This window comes from Cryptomeria japonica, chromosome 6, assembly GCF_030272615.1.
Source record: "Cryptomeria japonica chromosome 6, Sugi_1.0, whole genome shotgun sequence".
Classification (NCBI taxonomy): Eukaryota; Viridiplantae; Streptophyta; class Pinopsida; order Cupressales; family Cupressaceae; genus Cryptomeria; species Cryptomeria japonica.
Genome location: NC_081410.1, coordinates 22,142,019 through 22,161,821, shown reverse-complemented (window position 1 = coordinate 22,161,821; position 19,803 = coordinate 22,142,019).

The window sequence follows — 19,803 nt, the reverse complement described above, 5'->3', positions numbered from 1 at the left end:
TTGGTTAGGAACCCGAGTTAGTTAGTGGGTTAGGATAGAGGAAGGGTTAGATGGGTGGTTAAGGTTAGGAGACATGTGACTCAATTAGGTTACTTTAAATTATTTAAATTCAAATAAAAGAATAAAATGATGACATGAACTAAATAGAATAATTAATTTTTTCAGTAGAAGAAGGACAAAGGGTATTAGTTAATTAAAAAATTAATTAATTAATTGGAAGGGGATGCAATATTCTATTAAATAACATTAATTATTTAATTAATACTTGTGGCCAAGGGAATTAAATTTGATTAAATTAAATATGCAAATTTAAGTGTCTACAGAATCATATAAGGTATGATAAAGGAACTTCTAAAAGAAGATGAAATGAGAGGTTGTAGTGGTGCATAATCTTGTGTTGATAGATATCTCATGTTCAAAACCATGTTATTAGTAGGAAAATTTATTTAGATGAAGTCATTTGTAGGGAGTGCTTTAATGTGGTATTATGTTCTTTTTTAACCATTATGATGAACCCATGCTAAGTGAATATGTATATAGCTAGAAAAATTCTACACCATTCTTTTAAAATAACAGTGCTAGGTGAAACTATAAATAATAATCCTTCAATGTAATGAAAATTCATGGATGTTAGCCATAATAGATCTCTCTCTACTTAATAAAATGTATATATTCTTATAACTCCCAATGTACTCCAATCCTTACTAAAGAGATTGGTATCAAATTAAATAAACTATAATAACCTATAGAACATAAAGTTTGCCAAATATAAAAACAACTACTAATCTAGCATATAAGAAACCTCTTTCATGATAAAATTTGGGCAAGTCCTCATATATACTATGTTGACAATTGACACTCATCCGGTGGCTTCTGATAGTTTATTATTGGTTTAGGGTTGTCATTGAAGGAAACTCTTCATGGAGATTCAATCTAGTAGCCGTAATTATCCTTAGCCAGAATCAAGTGTTAACCGATATTTCAGGATTGGTCAGAGCAGTTTTGGTCCAGAAGCTTTCCGGTGATTATGGAGCTCTAAATCGTGTATGGGTTGATTGAGCCAACATAGAGACATCATATTATTGTTGTTTTGGTGATCCAATCAAGCCGACATATGACTACACATTACATTAGCAGGGCGACATGGTAAATGATCTATTTTGTGATTGTGGATATATAAGACCGGTGTAGATGATCTTTTTGGAAAAGGATATGATTGTTTTGTGAGCGATTGGTGATCGAGAATCTATTTTGGTGTAGTTTCACGTGCACATTATTGATCTGGTAGCTGACCGAGATAGTGAACAGGGTAGAACACAACATAATAGCAGAGGTGATTTAGTCAGTGTATTTGGAACCTAACCGGAATTCATCCAGACATTGCAAATGCTATTTAGGATTTCATTTTTTATAATTCATCATTGTAATTAATCAGTAAGGTTGTGAGACTTCCGAGGTTGTAGCCCTTAATGTATTTGAACATTGAGCTCTAGGTAGTGTGTTTGAATGCTTGTGCATTCCCATATTATAATATTGTTTTTCTACTAGCCATAGTGGAATAATATTGTGGGTTCAAATCCCACTGTGGTTTTTCCCATTTGGGTTTCCACATAAAAATCTGGTGTTATGATTTTGTGGTTGATTGTTTTATGTTCGTACATTTCAGTTTCATATTTATGCTTCCTGTGGTTTAAAGTTAAATCTAAATTGTTGGAACTGGTAGATCATTGATTCACCCCCTCCTCTCAGTGATCCATGATTCCAACAATCGGTATCAGAGCCTAGTTCCTCCAAGGAATCTTAACTACTTGAGGAAGGTCTAGGAGATTAACCCAATGGATTCTAGTTTTCAAAGACATCTTAGTGTGGCACTTGAGGATCTTGATACAACAAGAAATGAGATTAGTTCCTTGAAAATAAAATTGAATGTTGCTGATGATTTCATTAATGAATTGAAGGATCAAGTTAACACTTCAAGAGATAAAATAAAAGAATTGATGGAGAAGCTGAAGGAGAAAGAAGATCAAATCATGGAAAATCAGGGTAAAGCTAATGAAGTTGACAAGCTTGAGAGAGAGAATGTTGCATTGAAAAATGAGATGCAATCCATTGTGATGAGGCTGAGTAAGGAGATTGAGGACCAAAAGAAAAATGAAGAGAATCTGCCACAATCATTGAAGGGAAGAGTTGATGAATGCTTGAGGCTTACCTGTGAGAATGATCGATTGAATCTTGAGTTGACACAGCCAAGGAATAATGATCAAGAAATTGAAAGACAAATTGCTGCCTTAAGGGATGAACTTGCTACTACTAATGATTACAAAGACAAATTCAAAGCTAGCTCATCAAGGCTTGATGAGATGCTGGAAAGTTGGAAACATAGAAAGGACATGAAAGGACTTGGATAAATGAGAAAGGAGAATCCTCTGGATCTAGACAAAGCAATACAAAACCTAATTTGAAGAAGACTAAGAATCCTTCTATAAGACAACCTAATGCCCATAAATTCATTGGTAGATGCTTTAATTGCAATAAATTTGGTCATATGGTGAATCAATGCAAAATTAGGATGAATAATGGAATGAACTGTTAGGGCTATCCTTTCGGTAAGCAATTGAAGCTAAATGATTACTCACCATAGGATATTCCTCAAGTGGTTAAGCTTTTGTAGAGAGGACCATGCTCTAATACCAATTGTTAGTATATCTGGTGAACAACTGAGGAGGGGGGGGGTGAATCAGTTGTTAACAAATTATGAAACTTTAAGCACACAAAACCTTTTACCAGAATAGTAGATATATCAATTAAGAACAAACATAAATCATAAACCAAATACCATGCATCCACAACACATAACACCAAGATTTTTACGTGGAAAAACCAGTAAAGGAAAAAACCATGGTGGGAAGACTACCCATAGTCAGATGATACTTCTGTAGTAAGTATGTGATTACAATAAGGGCCTGCACATGCAAGAAGGCCAACAACCTAAAGCGCATTGCTCATCACAAAGGAGCCCCACTAACTACAAAAGATATCCAGACTACAATCTGGAAATAAGAATGAACTGCAAGAATATTATCTCCTATGCCTCAGTATAGTTCTGGTTAAACTCAATGCTAGAGGTCTTAAACCTCTTACACAAACCCAATTCGATCACCTATGATCGACAAAAACCTCTGCATATGATTACAACTTTATTCACATATAGATAATCCCATAAACATGACCATGATCTACAAAAGAGATCTTACATCATATTTATACCAACCCAGGACCTAAACAATTAGGTCGGCCACCTAAAAGATAATATAATAAATCCATTACATAAAACTACAAACCAATGATAATCCAAGTCAGCCTAAGACCGAAACAACATTAACCAAACAATAAATCCAACTGGTAAGGCATCGAGGGCATCCACCAACATGTTACATAAACCGGTACATAACCTAACAAAATAGCATTAGGTCTAGTGCTAAATGCAACACTACTGATCAACTGGAACATGAACATGATAACCATCAACATCCCAAATATCTTCTAGAAGCTGCACCAACACCACTTATCGAATCCATCAAAAGATCTTCAACGAAGCTCTATTGGTACAACCCTTACCAGTAAGCAAAAGGCTTACTAGAACATATGATAGCTTCCGGATCACCAAATCCTGAACCAACTGATTGTGACATGCATCTGAATAACATGAATGATGAAACCAAACCATTTCCACCAATCGAAACATATCCCCAGTATGTTCATCACAATCAAACCACTCTACCGAAGCCTGATAGACAACCAAACAAGTTAGCATTGACATCAATGGCATACATCAATGCAACACATAATCAATTCCTCCAAATTTCCAACAATCTCCTCCTTTGGAATTTATGGCAACACTAGGTGTGAAAAACATCCAAGTGCCAAGAAGTGCCAAACAAGTCTCCCCCAATGGAGGACATCCAACAAATGATATATCAATGAAGTTCTAAACCAAACAACCAAACCATAGACCAAAATCCCCTTGTGACTGATATATCTGTTAAGCTCTTTTTTTCACATGTACACCTCTCTCCATTTGACATCAATGCCAGAAATCTAACATAAACATCACGAAAAACCATAGATACTTTGAACCACAGAACTAACTACTCCCCCTGAGTAGTAGCACCAACTCATCAATATGGAATGAATGATAGTTCTGATAATGCATACCAGATTGATGCCAATCAACATCACTTAAGTCTTTATCGAAGGGGCAGAGACCCCCAATCTGTCTCTAAACTACTCAAATGATTCCTTGGGAAAAGGTTTAGTGAAGATATCTACAATTTTCTCTTTAGTGTTCACATAAACCAATCTGTCTTCATTTGCTTCCACCTTTTCCTTCAAAAAGTTATGCTTGATTGATATGTGCTTATTCTTAGAATTAAATACCAGATTCTTTGATATGTCAATAACAATAGAGTTATCACAGTGAATAACTACCAGCTCATTACAATCTACCCTTATATCTTTCAACATCTGCTTCATCCATAGAAATTGTGTACAACTAGTAGCAACAACAACATACTCAGTTTCAGTAGTAGATAAAGAAGTACATGACTGTTTCTTATTGATCCATGAAACAAGTTTCTTTCCAAGAAAGAAAGCTCCACCGGATGTGCTTTTCCGATTATCTATATCTCCAGCTCAATCAACATTTGTATATGCACATAATGTAAAATCATCTTTAACCATATTCAGTTGTTCCTTGTAACGACTGAAAATCCTTTTCACTACACTCTCACGATTCTCTCTAGGATCACTCTGATATCTTGATACAATACAAACTACATTCATTATACCCGGTCTAGTCTGAGTCAAATATAACAAACCTCAAATCATAGATTTATACCTTGTAGGATTTACTGGAGTTGATACATCTTTCTTTGTCAAATTCTCACTTGCAACCATAGGAGTACCAACTAGTTTAGAATTTTCCATACCAAATTTCTTCAACAACTCTCTAGCATACTTAGATTGACAGATGAAAATAGCTTTATGAGTCTGAGTAATCTACAAATCTAAGAAAAAACTCATTTCTCCAATCATAGATATCTCAAATTCATTCTTCATATTATCAGAGAATTTCATACATACCTTTTCCTCACCTCCAAAAATTATATCATCCACAAAGACCTCAATAATCAATATGTCGTTATTAGTGATCTTATAATACAAGTTACTGTCAACATTACCTTTAGTGAAACCAAGCTTCAAAAGATATTTGTCTAATCTCACATACCAGGCTCTAGGGGCTTGCTTCAATCCATATAAAGCTTTCCTCAATCTACAAACCATGTTATTGTCATCTGAAAGAGAAAATCCTTCAGGTTGCTCAATGTAGAGTTCCTCTTCAAGATCTCCATTTATAAATGCACACTTAACATCCATCTGATAAACCTTGTATTTCTTATGGGCAACATAAGCAAGAAATAATCTCATAGCTTCAAACCTAACTACCAGAGCAAAAGTTTCATCATAATCAATTCCTTCCTTCTGAGAATATCCTTTGTAGACCAATCTAGCCTTGTTCCTCACAACTTGACCATCTTCATTCAATTTATTCCTAAAAAATCCATTTAGTTCCAATAACATTCTTATTTTTAGGTTAGGGAACTAAAGTCCATGTGTTGTTCTTTTCTTTCTGATCCAATTCCTCGTCCATAGCTTTCATCCAACATTCATCCTTACATGCTTCATCTATTTATGCCGGTTCAATTTGATAAATTAAGCATACCTCTTTAGCTACCAACCTTATCCTTGTCATCACTCCTTTTCTCTCATCTCCAATGATATGATTTTCTGAATGATTCAACCTTACATACCTAGGAGTCTTTGACTTTCTATTTCTCTGCTCTAGTCTTCAGTTACTGTTGAGTTTTCTGATATGGCCGAAGTAACTGGTTCAACATTTTGTTCTGGTACAGGTTTTACCAATTCAGTTATGATCATTTCCACTTCCATTTCTATCTCATAGGTTTTGATTTGACCTCTGTACTACTCATCCACCTTGACATTAGCGCTCTCCACAATTCTCTATAATCTTTTGTTATAACATATATATAATTTTCTTTCATTGGAATAACCAAGAAATATTCCTTCATCACATCTAGGATCAAACCTTTGGATGGAATCATCTCTTTTGATATAACATTTACTACCAAATTATATTCTGAAGTACTTAACTATAGGTGTATGAACAAACCATAACTCATAAGGTGTCTTACTAATGTCTCCTTTGATATGAACATTGTTGAATGTGTATACTGCCATGCTCACAACTTCTCCAATAGATATGAGGAAAATTAGCTTCCATCATCATAGATCTAGCTACATCTAGGATAGTTTTGTTCTTTCTTTCCACAATACCATTCTGCTGAGGTGTCTGGGGTATATATAGCTATCTCCTTATGCCATATTTCTCACAATAACTATTAAATTCACTAGATGTGAATTCACCACCCTGATCAGATCTTAAGAGTTTGATCTTCAATCCTATCTTTGTCTCAACTATAGCTTTAAAGTTCTTGAACTTTTCAAAGGCTTCAAATTTCTCCCTTAGAAAAGTAACCCACATCATTCTAGAATAGTCATCAATGATTAGCATGAAATATCTATCACCCTAAAAGCTTCTTATTGTAGTAGGACCACATAAATAAGTATGAATAAGATCAAGAACATCATTAGATTTGTCTTGTATACTCTTAAAAGAAGTTATGAATTTCTTTCCCATTTGACATTCCTTACATACCAGATTATGAGGCTTCACAACCTTAGGTATATCTCTAACTGCCTTAGTTGAATTGATATTTACAATGCAATCAAAATTGACATGACATAACCTCTTATTCACCAACTCTCATCAATATGTGCAATCAAACATGTCTTCTCACCAGAGTTCAAATGAAAGATGCTACCTCTAGTCTGAGTACCGGTTGCAATCTCCAATCTAGATCTATTGATGATTTTGCATTTTCCATCCTTGAATTGTAATTGAAATCCCTTATCCACCAACTGTCCTACACTCAAAATATTATACCTTAAACCTTCTACATAATAGACATTATCAATGTTATGCTTACCATCTAATGATATAGTTCCTCTTCCTCTAATCATGCATGCTTTGTCATCTCCAAATCTGACCAGACCACCATCAAATTCTTGCAAAGTAGAAACTTACTTTTATCTCCAGTCATATGATGTGAACATCCACTGTCTATCACCCATTCATCCTTGTCTTCAACTTTAGCAGCAATGTCCTTCTCATCATTTTTAATGAGAGGCTCCAGAGCACCTTCCTTGATAGCTAAGAATACCCATTCCTATCTAGTTTCTGATCCACTAGCTGAATCTTTTGCCGGTTCATCATCAGAATCATCAGTTACACCTTCCTCATCAACATAGTAGCATGACTTGTATTTTTCCTCCTGTACTTATGCTTATTATGATATTCATGGTTAGGCTTAAAAGATCTTCTAGTGTTCTCTTCAAATCTTGAATTCATCTCAGGACATCTAGATGCAAAATGAACCAGCTTATTACATGCAAAACATTTGTAAGGAGATTTTCCTTCATACTTACTTCCTGTCGGACCTTTAGGTACCCTTCTAGCAAATAAGGATTCAAGTTCCTCAAGCTCTTCATCTTGTTTCCTCATATCCTCCATTTCCTTCGCATATAATGCTTTCCAATCACTCTTGTCGGTTGATGATGTAGATGTCTTGAATGCAAAATTTGTCTTTGCAGCTCCTTAAGGACCGAATTCTTCAAGCTCAAAAGTAGATAACTTTCTAACCAAAGTATCCCTATTGAAAAAAGTGTTAGACATTGTTCTCAACTCATTAATTGTAGTAGCCTTCATCTTTAAGTTGATGGAAAATCTCTCAATACTTTATAAACAATCTCATCTTTGCTCAAAGATCCACCACAACATTGAATTCCCAAGACAATTTCATTGACTCTTTCCATAAAAGCAGTAATTCTTTCATCTTCCTCCATTCTCAGGTTCTCATACCTCACCCGGTAACCATCAAGTTTAGAAATTTTAATAGTAGAGTCACCTTCATTCAGAGTCTCCAACTTATCCCATATAGCTTTTGCAGATGATTTGTCTATTAATCCCATTACTTGGTGATCTAAAACGGCTCTCGAAAGGGCTTCTCTAGCTCTACAATCATTTTCAATGTTCTTATCCAAGTCTTCTAGAGGAGGGTTGCTAGATGTTGAATCATAAGGGGTATAGCCTTTCTTAGTGATCTTCCAAATCTCCTTGCTAAGACATCTCAGACAAGTCTCCATCTAAAGCTTCCATACTATGTAATTTGTTCCTTCAAGCCTAGGGCTATCCTTCTGATAAGAAATGGAAGTTGAATGATTACTCTCCATAGGATCTTCCTCAATCGGTTAAGCTTCTGCAAAGAGGACCATGCTTTGATACCAATTGTTAAGATAATCGGTGAACAACTGAGAGGGGGGGGGGTGAATCAGTTGTTAATAGATTATGAAACTTTAAGCACACAAAACCTTTTACCGGAATATAAGATATATCAATTAAGAACAAACATAAATCATAAACCAAATACCATGCATTCACAACACAAAACACCAATATTTGTACGTGGAAAACGTGGTAAAGGGAAAAATCGTAGTGGGTAGCCTACCCACAGTTAGATGATACTTCTGCAATAAGTATGTGATTACAATAAGGGGCCTACACATGCAGGAAGGCCAACAACCTAGAGCGCATTGCTCATCACAAAGGAGCCTCACTGACTACAATCCGAAAATAAAAATGAATTGCAAGAATAACATCTCCTATGCTTGAGTACACTTCTAGTTAATCTCAATGCCAGATGTCTTAAACCTCTTACACAAACCCAATTCGATCACCTATGATTGACCAAAACCTTTGCATATGATTACAACTTTATTTGCACATAGATAATCCCATAACCATGACCATGATCTACAAAAGAGATCTTACATCATATTTATACCAACTTGAGACCTAAACAATTAAGTCAGCCACCTAAAAGATAATACAATAAATGCATTACATAAACTCACAAACCAATGATAATCCAAGTCTGCCTAAGACCGAAACAACATTAACCAAACAATAAATCCAATCGATAACACATTGGGAGCATCCACCAACACGTTACATAAACCGGTCCATAACCTAACAAAATAACATTAGGTCCGGTGCTAAATGCAACACCACCAATCAACTGGAACATGAACATAATAACCATCGACATCCCAAAAACCTTCTAGAAGCCACACAAACACCACTTATTGAATCCATCAAAAGATGTTCAATGAAGCTCTCCCAGTACAACCCTTACCGATAACCAAAAGGCTTACTAGAACATATGATATGTGACATGCATCTGAATAACATGAATGACAAAACCAAACCAATTCCACCAATCAAAATATATCCCTGGTATGTTCATCACAATCTGACCACTCTATCAGAACCCGGTAGACAACCAAACAAGCTAGTGTTGATATCAATGACAAACATCAATGCAACACATAATCAATTCCTCCAAGTTGCTAACATGAACAACATGAATAATGTTCTTACCTTTACCGGTTAGTGTTTCATATGCAATAATTTTGATCACAAGTCAAATATGTGTAGAGCAGTAATGAATAATTTCCAAAAATAAGAGGTTCTATGCTTGTGGGTTGTTTGTACATATCTCTAATCAATGCAGGATGAGACCAAATCAAATGAACTTCAGACCTATGCAGAATGTTGTTTGTTGTGCATGCAATAAAGGCAATCACATTGATAAGTACTACAGAAGCAAGAATAGTACTTCGGTAGACAAGAACAAATCAGATGAGAAGGGAAAGACAAAGGTAGAAGAGGTCAGAGACAAACCTAAGAAGATGTGGGTCAAAAAAGATGAATCCAAAGAAGAGAATGGATATGCACCTGAATCCGTGCAGGATCATCATCTAGTAACTAGGGCTTTATTCCTTGGGGGAACTTCTCATGCAGATTGTAAGAACCCCCTCTTCGGTGATCTGAAATCGATTTCGGAAGGTTGTAAAAGGCTTAAATCTTATATGCAGATGTTATCTAGAAGTTTTAAAGAAGATTTGATGCTCCGGTAAGTAACCAGTTGCAACATTTATCTCACTGAAGAATTAGGTTTTTGAAGATTAAAAGGGCATTTCAAAGCTTCATTCTTCACAATGCGATCAAGAGAATAGTGTAGAGAAGAATAGAAAAGTGATTTGGCAATCTCAACAGCAATTTTAGCGATCCTAAAGAGAATTGCAATGCTTAGTTGCAAATTAAGGTATTTATCTATTTCAGACTATCAATTTCCGCAAACCCTAAGTTCCAAATGTCTTCAGCTTCTAGAATTTATACCCCATTGGTTGTCAAGATTAAGGATAGAGCCATACCTATTTTCAAGAAACACCCTTTAAATTCTGTTGAAGATGATCCGGAAGGTGAATTTTCTTCGGTACCCTATGATGTCATTCATGATGAGGATATTAGGGCATAGATCCATTGTGATCTCGAGGAGCTTGGCAACACTAATATGTTGAACCTGTATAACAAACACTTGGTGGTTAGTATGGGAAACTTCAAACCAGAGTATAAGGTTCTTCAAGACAAGGGTTTCACAATTCATCCATTTTCTATTGTTCGACGAAGCAAAGTGGATCTCGTATGTTCTTAGTCAAGTCCATGATGTGTTAATATGGCTTGATAGGCCTCACAAGATCACTAAACATGCAATTTGAGCTATGACATGCCTCAGTGAAACCGGTAAAGTACTTGGCTTAAGAAAAGTATCGAATAAAACAGTGATAGAAACTACAGGTTCCAAGTTTGACAACAGAGCAATGACTATCAATGACATTTTGGAGCATGATATGAAGTTTGCATCAATGATGGTCAGATACAAAGTTTACCAGTCAAGCATACACAACTTTGTCTCTGGAACTGCCATATATACAACATATCAGATGCTCAAGAATGACATGAGGTATGATCTATGTAAAGTCCTTTTGAATGAGCTGATGAGTAGTTTGAAGAAAATTAACCAAGACAAGAAGCACACTTTTAAATATGGAACTCTTCTTATTTGCTTGGCCTTATATTTCTTGATTGAGATACCTGGTGTAAATGGAAAGGTCCAATGGGCTTTTGATAGACTGGTGGCAATGCAAATCAAAGAGGGATTGTGGGGAATAGGAGATGCCACAATGAGAATATCTTCTCTCCCCCATATTTCAAATCTTTCCAAACCATAATGAACAATAGAGAAAAAATCCCTAAGGAGATTGTGGAGAAGTATGAGCAAACTATTTACTTTATGGTTGATAAAGATCAATGTCAAATGGAAGTCGTGGAGCCTAGGACAATTTGGATCATGCCCATGGGGTATGAAGTTGACTCTATCATGATTGAGGAATATGCTCAACACCTATTGAGACAACTGATTGATCCAAAAGAAGACAAATTTGGAACATTCAAGGAGAAAGACTTTGAATTGCACAAACAATTCACTGCACTTGCTAGAAAAAGGAAAGTTACAAAGATGGCTGAGGAAGTGGCAGTGCAGATGGGATTCACCTGGGAGGAGGTGAAGTGGGAAGAGAAAAACATGCATAGATGGAGGCCAAAGAGGAAACCAAAAAGCCTAAGGTCTATACGGTTCCCTCCATGGATAAACCGAAAGAGACCAAGTCTTCCCTTGCTTTGGTGACACCATCTTTAGGTTTGAGTCTGTCTAGAAATGGAGTGTTGAAGAAAAAGGAGAAGTCCAAGCAAATTTATGTTGTTGTGTCTCTGGTGGCCTCTGAGAAAAAATCTAGGGAGGAAGAAAGCAAGGCTAAGATGGGTGAATTTGTAAGAGCGACAAGGAAGCTGCAATTCGGTGGAGCCCTGCATAGCAAGAAAGTAAAATTTGATCCCACCCCTACCGGAAGATCCATAAGAGGGAGATAGGTCATAATTCAACCTAATATAGATCCTAAATCCAGTGACAAGCGAGGTTAATCTACATCTATTCTTCCATTGTCAACAGACCAATTAATTGATGAGGTAATCATGGATGGTAATTTGAAGAATATTGGAGTGTATTATGAAAAACTAAATGAGGTTGATCAGAGAAAAGTAGAAGTTGTTGTTTTATATTTGCATAATTTTAGCAAAACATTGATTGAGATGGAAAAGAGCATTCCTAAAGACCTATTCAAAATTATTGATGCAAGGAGACTGACTTCTAGTCGAATAGATAAGGAAATGAAAGGAAGAGAGTTGATAAATGTTTACACTTGTATCACCCGAGATGAAGTTAAAAGACTCATTGAGGAAGCCAATAAGAAAGAATTCATAAGCAAAAACAGGGTAAACAAATTGATGATAGGCAAAGTGGAAGAGGTAAGAAAGGAGACAAAAGATATATGGAGAAAAATAATTGTGAATGATCCTTTGTACAAAGAGGAATTTAAATCTTATCGGTCGGAAGAAAAAGAAGGTTCTCCCGGTGATCAGAAGAATGAAACTCAGACTGAGAGACATCTGAATGATCAAGGAAACACAACTCTTGATGCTGAAACCAGTGATAATCCTCTGGTGGTAGATAGTTCAACAACCCTTGAGATACAAAAGAATGATATAGAATCTAGTGGCAACACCAGTGCACAAGATAAAGGGGATGAAGCAAAGAAAATGGAATCTGAGAGTACAAAGGTAAAGGTTGCTAAGGTAGACAAGGGCAAAGGAGTTGTTGATCTGACAATTGACACTCCTACAGTCTCAAGGACCCCACCTCAAATCTCCATTAATCTAGATGGTCCTATAAACCTTGGATAGATGTCTCCTACCGAGAAGCTAGTGCTTGCAGTAGTTGTTCAAGCTCAGGCTAGTTAGAATTTGGTAAAGTCTGAGTCAAAAGATTAAAATTTCATTTTGATGTCTGTCAATGTTTTGCAGAAGGTGGCTCCGAATGTACAATTAGATTCTAATGCTAGCCCCTTTGGTAAATTGTTACAATTTATTAATGGTGTAAATGCCAGTTTTGGTTCTTTAGAAAAGTCTACTACTAAGAGAGTTTTGGATAGATTTAAGGATGTAAGAATGTAGACATTCTGGAAGTTGATTGAAGATGATAGAATGAGATTGAATAAAGGTTTGCAGGTTATCTTAGATACATTGTCAGAAGGTGGTAAGTTGTATGAGTCTTGTCTAATTTTGCCCAAATTTAATGTAGATATAGACAAACAAATAAGTGTTTTCCAGGGAGAACTTGCTAGTATTTCACAGTTCTTTGATCCCAATGTAGCCCCAACTAGTAGTGTTGCAGGGCAGATTTTGGCTCTAAATGACTAGATCTCAAGCCACAATGCAGACAAGGACATGATTTTTAGGAGAGTTGGTGAACTCCGAAACTTGATTGCCCCTCAATTGGACACCATGTTAAGCAATAAGGTAGACTGCATGAAGCCAATGAATCAACCTATTTCATCTGATCTGAAGGAAGTAGAGATTCATACAACTGTATTTAGTACATTCATTACAATTTTGGATAGCTTGAAGAGTGGGTGGGATACTCACCTAGGATTTTTTGAAGACCATTTTTGCTGACATCTTCAAGTATTTGTAAAGTCCTTGACAGGTATCTGTGTATATAAATTTTGGATAGCATCTTATCTTTGGCATTTCTATCAAAGGGGGAGAGAAAAGGTGAAAAATGTACAGTTCAAGTTTCAGAACTCTTTGTCTAAGGGGGAGCCTTAGAAATTATTTTGATCCGATCTATAGTTCTCAACACTTAGCTATTTTTCATGAGTGTTACCATCAATGCCAAAGAGGAAGATTGTTGGCAATAAACACTCATTTGGGGGCTTTTGATGGTTTATTATCGGTTTAGGGCTGTCATTGATGACAACTCTTCATGGAGATTCAATCCAGTAGCCATAATTCTTCTTAACCAGAAGTAGGTGTTAATCGGTAGCTAGTTAATCAGTATTTCAGGATTGGTCAGAGCAGTTTTGGTCTAGAAGCTTTCTGATGACTGCAAAGCTATGAATCATGTATGGGTGGATTGAGCCGACATAAAGACATCATCTTTTTTTTTTTTGGTGATCCACATTTATCTTTAGTGATCCAGTCAAGCTGACATGGTAAATGATCTATTTTGTGATTGTGGATATATAAGACTGGTGTATAGGATCTTTTTAGAAAAGGATATTATTATTTTGTGAGCGAGTGGTGATCGAGAATCTGTTTTGGTACAGTTTCATGTGTGCATTCTTGATCTGGTAGTTGACTGATACAATGAATAGGGAAGAATAAAGTAGAATAGAAGAGGTGATTCAGTCAATGTATTTGACACCTAACCGGAACTCATCCAAGCATTGTAGATGCTATTTGGGAGTTCATTTGCTATAATTCATCATTGTAATTAATCAGTCTGAGAGTGAGCCTTCTGGGGTTGTAGCCCTTAATGTATTTGAGCAGTGAGCTCTAGGTAATGTGCCCAAATGCTTGTGCATTCCCATATTGTAATATTGTTTTTCTATTGGTCATAGTGGAATAATATTGTGGGTTCAAATACCACTGTGGTTTTTCCCATTTGGGTTTCCACATAAAAATCTGGTGTTATGATTTTGTGGTTGATTTTTTTATGTTCCTGCATTTCACTTTCATATTTATGCTTCTGGTGGTTTAAACTAAAATCTAAATTGTTGGAACCGGTAGATCACCATTTCATGCCCCCCCCCTCAGTGCTCCTCGATTCCAAAACACTCTTTTTTTTTCAAAATTAGAAGATTTATAAATTCCTAATGAACCTATGAAACAAACATGTAGTATGTAATAAATTGAGTGAAAGATTAAATCAAACATGAAAGTAACTTTGATCTATACATAAGCATGTTACCATGTTACTTGTAATATCAATAATTATTTCATCACACAATAATATTGTAAGCATTAAAATTGATAATAATTGGTAAGTATATGTGCTATATAGATGCATATTTAGGTTGAAAGGTTAATTAACAATCAACTTTGTGCAATTATTCATTTAATCATTTGTACTGAAATTATGGACAACAATGGTAAAAACAATTTGCATAAACCAAAAAGATATAAATGATGAATACTAAGAGGGGGGGGTGAATTAGTATACCAAAAATTACTGTAAACAAACTCTTAAATAGTTTAGCAGATAACCGGTTAAGATAAATGCAAACCAAATAGCAAACAAAGCATTCACCCACAAGAGCACAATCACCATAACATAAGATATTTGACGTGGAAACCCAAATGGGAAAAACCATGGTGAGTAGAAACTCACAAGTAACTATCTGCAGAATAGAAACCAGACCGGTTAAGGTCATACAATGTTCTTCACCAGAATAGATCCTGTTAGGAATCTAGATCTCTGTTAGGAGATAAGTCATGTTAAAGACTACCTTGTTAAAGGATTTCAGATCCACAATTGTGAACCACCTTGTTAGAGAATTTATAAAGGCTTTGCTAGGCCTACCTGATTAAGGGTTTCATACTTGTCAAAGATATTAGTAATCAACAAGTGAATGATCTAGATACTAGCATAGTATGCTTGGTTAGATCCTTGACAACTCATTGTTTATGCATTTCAACATTACTCCAGTCTTCAATATCTCCACACTCTGTCTCTTCACACAAACCTAATCTTCTCTTCAATGATCGCACATAACCTTTTCTATCACACACCTCACATACATCATACATGCAAACACTAGACATGATGTCCTTATAAAGGAAACTGATTTCATGTTGGTCCAATAGGATTAGACTACAAGTTCCTAGGTTCAATGCATCTAGACACATTTGGTAGCACGACACAAAAGCACCACCAAAGTGTTGGTGGATGATAACTCATCACACATTACAAAAATACCGGTTGGTAACTCATCACAAAGTAATGCCGGTTAATACAATATACTGATTACCGGTTTGACAAAAATGAAGACTGGTAGATCATAGTGTTCCGATCAAAAGTTAACTACTGCTTGGGTCCTTCGTACCGCTTGTGATCCTTGAACCACTTGGGGTCTCCATACCGCTTGAGCTCTGGTAAACATCTTCTACAAAATAACGATTATCGAAAGACTATACATTCAATAATACACAATACCGGTTGGAACAATTATTGGTTGAGCATAACTCATACATCAAGAAAGTGTGTGTCCATCAATGACAATCAAAACACCATCAAAATGCCAACAATAAATCCATACAATATTATATGTTGATAAAAGTATAAAATATATCCAATAAAGTAAAATAGGCTTTCCAAAATCCATATGGACATAGAATGTCACATATCCATAATACAAAATATATGTTTAAAAATGCCATATAGGAATACAAGATAGGACCATAATCTAGTCATTTCCCTCTAGGAGAAGGAAATAGATCACAAGCTATCTTTGGCTATTGAGTGGATGAAGATGTATATGATGTAGGTGTCTTTCGAGTGCACCCACTCAACCTCCTCTCCATACTTTTTTGTAACTCTACCTAATACAATAAAAATTATAGATGTTAATATATACATAAATTGAATTTTAGATTTTCTAATAGCATAATCACTTACCACATAGAAATAATAATGACGTTCATCGACAATAGGCACACATTTATGATATAGGGTGACAAGCCCCTCTTACAAGCAACGTGATATAAATTAAAATAAATACAAGTATCATTAAAATTTTAGATGAAATAATATACTATTAAAAGAGCAAATGTAATGTTAAATTTACTAACCTATCTCATACTTCTGTCAAAGCAATTGAACTTGCTACTATTGTAGTTACACCATGCTCCATTGTGGCGTGAACATTAGGAGGAGTCTCTAATGTCAACAACTAAAAATGAAACAATGTATGTTGTTGAATTACCAAAACTATCTAAATTATTTTATAACAACATTAAAGAATAAATTGCTTACTTGGGTGAAAGACTACCAATAAACTTCACTGTGAGGTGTCAATGTTGAAGATCAAACATCAAACTACTTCACATCCAAAATGAGTAATGAGAAAATCATTCACATAAGGTTCAACTATTCACATATAATAATTATATTTCTTTACTAGTTATATACCTACGGAGTCAACGAATTGATGAAAAAGGATGTTGTGGGAACACTACTAGTATTGTCAACACTTTGACCCTAATTTTTTTATCATAATCATTTACTAATTTAGTTATATTCTGTAGCATCCTAAAATTGCGACACTTGCAATTTCGACCGCATTTGGGTCTTCACGATGGCGACGCAACACTAAACCTGAATGGAGACCCCGAAACTTGCTCATGACACCAAAAACTGCATTTTTCCAGCACCCTGGCCTAATCCTCCTTGCACCCTACTGTCCTGGGAGGTGGGACCAGAGCGCCCAGCGCCCTGGTCCCCCAGGACCATGGCGCCCAGCGCCCTGGTCCCTGGCCCTATTTTGGGCCCGGTCTCCTATGGGACTTCGGGCCTTTTTGTTTGCAAATTGGAAAATAACATTTCCTGGTCGGCCTAAGGTCGGGAAAATCAGTCTATCAGCCCTAATTGACAAGTATATAAACTAAATTTTCCTCTTTCATTCGATATGATGGAAAGAGCGTGGAAACTATACTCAAGCATTCAAGCATTCAAGCATTCCTTCAAGCAATTGATCATTTCAAGTCTCCATTCAAGGCTAAGTGTTGCATTCAAGACAAGGATTCAACCATTGAAGAGGAGATCACTTACAACATACAACATACAACATCTATACCTTCGCACATAAGGATACAAACATCCTTAGAACAAGGTATTAGTACTTGTTTTACATTACAGACATTTACATTTACAGCATTGCTCATTTCTTGGTTAATTCCAAAACCGGGGTTTGACCTAAAGGCAAACCCCTAATCCCTAACCCCCCAATCGTCTTCGCTTTTCTGTGTGTAGGTTGCAGGTACCCGGTTGAAATTGAAGATCTGGAATCCTTGTGTAGAGACGAATAGATCCCTCTTCGTTTCGCAGATTTTTCGGAGGACCGTGGCGCTGGGGCGCCATCGTCTCAGCAACTTTCGCTCAAAGTTACAGGACAACGCCGTATCGACATTTTACTGCTAATTCCAGGTCCGCAGCTTCATACTGTATTCCTATCTCAGTTTATAAGCGAATCTTTCTCACTTTCTATGCATTCCTAGCTTAATTCTTCTATGCACATTCTTTACAAAAGAGGGTAGCCTTGCTGTCATAACCCTTGAAACTCATTTAGCATCCAATCTTGCATTGCGTGGGATTGGATCTTGTGGGTTTCAACCCCTCTTTTGAATGTAAAGTCTCTCCCCTAAGTGAAAACCATCAACCCTAGTGAATCTCCCTTCTCTCTCCTTGGAGTTGGAAGAGGGGAGAGCAACTAGGGTTCGATCGTGATTTTCTGCTTTACATTTTGGTGAACCCGATGTGAACATCCTTTCTGATTATTCATGGTTAGATCTGAAAATTGGATTCCTTGATTACATTTCCATGTTGATCTTTTGCAAAATTTTAGAGGTTAATTGCATAAAAACCCTAAATTTTCTTTTTAGTAATTAAGCTTGTGAAATGTCTAAATGTTAATGCTTGTTTCAGATCTGCCCTTCTATTACAAATTATCAATTCATATTTGTGCTTTAATTTTGAAAATTAAGTGGTTAAGTGTTAAAACCCTAATTTTTAAAACCCTCTTGATTCAACCTTTGTCCGACAATTTCACTGATCAAAACATCTCCAAATCAGCTGTAACTTTGGATTCTGCAATAAAATCACAATATCTTTCATCCCTGAAAATTTGGAAAAAAGTTGCGAGGACCGTGTGCACTCCGAGCGCCATCGTCCCCGACATTTTTTTCGAAATTTCGGGAGCTAGATCTTACTGTATTTTCCTGCTAAAATCTAGAATTTTGACTGATTTTATCAATTATAACACTATCAAAATTAAAGTCAAAGTTGGTCTAGGGATTGCTTGGATTAACGCTTCTAATCATTCAAAAATCATTGAAATTGAAATTTTGTGTCAAAATTGTGTTCTTACTATCCTAAATCTGAAAAGTGTGTTTGCATTCATTCAAAATTTTAGTGCTTTATTTAAATTCTTGCAATTTGTGACTTTTGAAATTAGGTGCTTAATTACAACAACTTTAATTTCCGCTTTCAAAATTGAATTTTGCGTGAAATTGAGTCAATTTTTAAATTTCAAAACTTGCATTGCTCTTGACATTCCCTCTAAAATCATAAAATTCAAAATTTCAGTTTCCCTCTCTTTTTCAAAATTCAAATTTTTGCATTTTTCGACAATCTTGGTAGGGTTCAATTTCGAGATTGCAACTTTAATTTGGCCTATCTACAGATCGTAAAACCACTCAATTTTTTCAGATTAGCTCTAAAATCATCATAACTTTCATCCCTGCAAATTTCGAAAAAAGTTGTCGGGACCGTGTGCACTCCGAAGCGCCACGGTCCCTGACATTTTTTTTGAAATTTCTGGAGATTGTCCTGATTGTATTTAACAGCTTAAATCCAGAAGATTGGCTGATTTTACTGAAAATTGCTACCTCTAAATTCAAAACTCTCTCTCTCTCTAGTGCATGAGTTTTATAACAATAAGCCCTACTTACACTATTCCCGTTAGATGAAGCCGTAGAATTAAGTCTTTCCGAGGTTTAACTACTGAGGAGATGGAACCTAATTTGAATAG